This window comes from Haliotis rubra, unplaced genomic scaffold (assembly GCF_003918875.1).
Source record: "Haliotis rubra isolate DU_JTF1 unplaced genomic scaffold, ASM391887v1 Scf725, whole genome shotgun sequence".
In the NCBI taxonomy this organism is placed as follows: domain Eukaryota; kingdom Metazoa; phylum Mollusca; class Gastropoda; order Lepetellida; family Haliotidae; genus Haliotis; species Haliotis rubra.
The window spans coordinates 530,850-535,504 of NW_025767441.1; the positions used below are offsets into that span (position 1 = coordinate 530,850).

Below are 4,655 nucleotides of genomic sequence, written 5' to 3' on the forward strand. Positions count from 1 at the left end.
ACGGGTCGTAACCTCCAAGAAGACTCCTCCTCGATGGATGTTATGTGCGAAAATACGACAAACCAATCACAAAACGATCGTAATGATTGCGGTACTTTGATAAAAATTATCCTGACTTCTTAAATCGTTTATGGCATGTGATTGTTTATAAAATCATGAAAAAAATATTTATCATCATTTTGGAAGTACGAACAACATAGCTAATAGAATACTGTTGCCTTTAGGTGAAGTTTTGTTTGTTTGTGTGTTTGTTTACATAACGGCTCTTATGCCCCCAGTTGTGCCTATTTCTGAGAGCTTGTGGGCTTGTTTTGATGATTGTACGTCCGCTTCCTACATTAGGAATTTTACTATTATAAATTGTCACGAGTATTAAAACAATATATAGTTTTATGCTCTTAAACAAATGTAGGAACTTTATTTTAATTTTCGATTGAAAATATTGGGAGATATATCGAGTCGATCAATGTTGATATGATAATAATGAGTGTTTTGAGAGTGCATCACCACTTCCACTTCCTTATATAGGGCGGCGGGGTAGCCTAATGGTTAAAGCGTTTGCTCGTCACGCTGAAGACCCGGGTTCGATTTCCCACATGGGTACAATGTGTGAAGCCCATTTCTGGTGTCCCCTGTCGTGATATTGCTGAAATATTGTTAAAAGCGGCGTCAAACTCTACTCACTCACTCCACTTCCTTATGACCATAGTTGTTTGTAGAGGAATTGCTCTTGAAAGATGAATGTTGTACTGAAGGCAGGAATGAGAGTCTGAAAAGATGATATATCGTTTATATACAATTAAAAATATATATGGGATATTCCATTTTATGAGCATACCACTAGCCAATGCCAGTGCATATGAGAAAAAGTAATATATATCCATACAGATGAAACACTTCCAAAGGAAATGGAATAAACTGCCACATTTTCATTTAATTTCTCTTCATCATCAGTTTCCTCTTCGGCTTCATCATTTGCATTTTACCGGTGAAGGTCAGGGTTAGAATATTGATCTTCAGTAACCCATGCTTGTCGTAAGAGGCAACTAACTGGATCGGGTGGTCAGGCTCGCTGATTTGGTTGACAACATGTCATCGGTTCCCAATTGCGCAGATCTCTGCTCATGCTGTTGATCACTGGATTGTCTGTTCCAGACTCGATTACTTACAGACCGCCGCCATATAGCTGGAATATTGCTGAGTGCGGCGTAAAACTAAACTCACTCACTCCCTCATTTGCATTTGATCAATCTTGTAAATCCAATATCCCCTACTTTTTTGGAGCAACATGAAGTTAGAAACGGATTGGGGATTGGGGATTGGGGATTCGAATCCCGAATCTGAATATTTTTTTCACATTCAGGATTCGAATCCCGAATCAGAATTTTTTTTCAGATTCGGGATTCGAATCCCAAATCTGATTTTTTTTCATATTCGGGATTATCTTTTGCACATACGGCGTCCTTGTAACTATACTCTTTGCATCTTAATCTCATCTATCCTTGACGTTGCCGTGCACCCTGGAGATAGGGAAGTGCTTCAGGACCTTTAACTGATTGCAGGCATCAACCCTCAATGACGATCAAAGACGGTCAATATTCATTGTTTCACCCCCCTTCTTATGAACCAGGTGCTCGTTGTATACCTGGGTAACTAAACAACTAAACTAATATTTGAACCTAAAATCTGAGATTTCTCAACATTTGGGTTACGGGATTTGAATCCCGAATCTGATTTTTTTTTCGCATTCAGTATATTTGCACATTCGACACTCGGCATTCGGTATTTGAACTCTTATATTTCATCCCCTCTAATGTACTAGGTGCTCGTTGTATACCTGGGTAACTTTATAACATAAACAACCAAACTACTGCAGTTTCCGACATTTGAACCTCAAATCTGAGTTTTCTCAACATTCGGGTTTCGGATTTGAACTCGAATCTGAATATTTTCTCATCATATTCGGGATTCAAATCCCGAATCTGAATTTTTATTCCATATTCGGAATTTGAATCCCGAATCTGAATATCTTTTAAATATTCGGTATTTTTGCACATTCGACACTCGGCATTCGGTATTTGTACTCTTATATTTCACCCCTGCTAATGTACTAGGTGCTCGTTGTATACCTGGGTAACTTAAAACATAAACAACCAAACTACAGTTTCCGACATTTGAACCTCAAATCTGAGTTTTCTCAACTTTCATGTTTCGATTTGAATCCCGAATCTGAATATTTTTCCATATTCAAGATTTGAATCCCGAATCTGAATTTTTTCAGATTCGGTATTTTTGCACATTGGATACTCGGCATTCGGCATTCGTATTTGGTATTTGAACTCTTATTATGCATTTCATTAAAACATTTGGTGAGCGAGTGAGTGAGTTTAGTTTTACGCCGCACTCAGCGATATATGCCAGCTGTATGGCGGCGGTCTGTAAATAATCGAATCTGACCAGACAATCCAGTGATCAACAGCATGAGCATCGATCTTCGCAGTGGGGAACCAATAACATGTGTCAACCAAGCCAGCGAGCCTGACCACCCGATCCAGTTAGTTGCCTCTTACGACAAGCATGGGTTACTGAAGGCCAATTCTAACCCTGACCTTCACGGGTATTAACACATTTGGAATTCGAACTTCAGCGTCCTTTGTAACTATACTCTTTGCACCTTCATCTGTCAAACCTATCAGTCCCCGACGTTGTCGTGCACCCTCGTAGATAGTCGAACGGTCCCAAAGCTCTTCCCTGCTTGTATTGGTGTATAAATGAGCTCTCGTTAGACCGAAGAAAGACCATCAAAGTCAATCATTTGAAACACACCTTTATTGAGGGCAATAATGCATAAATAGCTTTCTGAGATGAAAGGGGAATTAAGCAAGGTTTGTTTGTTTTGTAATTCTGGTAATTGTATTAAACATTCCTACTTACTGATTATGGAGTGTAATTGTAAGACGTTTATCTATTCTACAAGGCCAACTATGGGCTTTGCTGATGAGCAAATTTGAGATTGACTCATTTTAGAACTGAGCTCATTTAGAAGACTCTCAGTTGCAAAAAGCCGAGAGAATGGAGAAAAGAAGCAAAGTTGTTCTTGTCAGAAGTTCAATCCCATATGTGACAGAGGTAGAGCGCAATAGTGAAGTGGTAAGGCGTCAGCCTACCACGCTGAAGGCCCGGGTTCGATTCCCGGTGGAGGCACCTATGTTCGGGTCCTGAGGTGGGCACAGCTGTGTAGTATCCTTGGACATGATATTTCTTAGATCCACATTGTCCCACTTCACCCAGCTGTCAAATGTGAGGTGTACTGGCAATGTGAATGTTTAGTTCACTGCGCCTAACATGCAGCATAGCTGTATGATCCCCAGGGAGTTGAAAGAGTATCGGAAGGTAATATAGTGTCCTATGACCGGGGATAGTAATGTACGTAGCGCCGTGAGCAGGCAATGTGCCTGGATATAAGCGACTATTACTATTACTATTACTATTACTATTAGAGCTGATCACATTAATGACAGTGGCATATACACAACTGCTGTCAAAGCTGGTGTTTTATCTGGAAAATATTCTCGTAATTTCAATTTGATGTGTGCGCCACAGCTCCGTACACCTTAGAGGATATGTCTACTGAAAACTGGTCTCCTTACGCTTAGCAGTCCAGTTTGGGTCAGCCTGTGGTGGACATGGTTTTGTTAAGTGCAATTGTGCTGTCCAGAGTCAAGAGGTGCCAGACAAATAGATGCAAAATGCTACAAGGCTGGTGTAAAATGTAATTCAAGGTGCCACTCATCACTGTCTTGTCAAAATAAAACTGAATTGATGTTCTCCAAACATGTTCATCATACTTTTCCTTATGCACATCATGTACATCTATTATGTTGAATAAAGATATCATTGTAGCAAAGAAAACGTCTCTATCCTGCTTAATACAAAAGTCTAATTTCACATCTTTTGGGGAAATATACCTCAAACTACACAAGTAGTGATTTCAGGAATATGTCTAAAATTCTAGTACGCTTTTCAGTGATAATGTATAATCCTTGCAAAGTTCAGTGATTATGTATACTAAGCAGCAAAAGAAACGTCAGTTTGGAATTTTCCTTCGCAGAAACGGATAACTGTGAACTCATTAAATGTTTTGATTGTATATTATTGACAAACATCTCCAACTTTACCTGGGCAAAGACATTCCTTCCCAAACTCAGAATGGAACCCAGGAAATGGTATCAAAAAACGCAACATGATCTCGGAGATGGTACGGTGTTCTCCATGTTTTCATGCAACTGCAACTGAAACATTCACATTACAACGTCAGCAGGATGCCGCGACTCATGACAGCTCAGAGGAACCAGGCGCTATGAAGACTTGAATCTGGGCCACACTGGACAGGCCGTTGCCAAACACTTCCAGGTCAACGTTCGGACCATTTACAGGCTGCAGCAACGTTTCCGGGCCACCAACACCACAATGATCGCCCCCGTACTGGCAGACCAAGGGTGACCACAAGACGATTAAGACCGCCATGTTGTGCAACAACATGTACAGAATCCTTTCATGCAGGCATCCGAAACAGCACGCCAGACAGGGGAAACACACGGAAGACCAATCAGTACTGATACGCCTTAACAGCGCGAACCTCAATTGCCGTAGAC

The 4,655-nt window shown here is 40.6% G+C and overlaps 1 non-coding gene across 1 annotated transcript; it reads left to right on the forward strand.

Moving 5' to 3' along the window:
* The first annotated feature begins 3,136 nt into the window (after positions 1 to 3,136).
* On the forward strand, positions 3,137 to 3,204 carry Trnag-acc. Its single transcript has one exon. It is a non-coding gene; the product is annotated as a tRNA-Gly (tRNA).
* Positions 3,205 to 4,655: the final 1,451 nt, after the last annotated feature.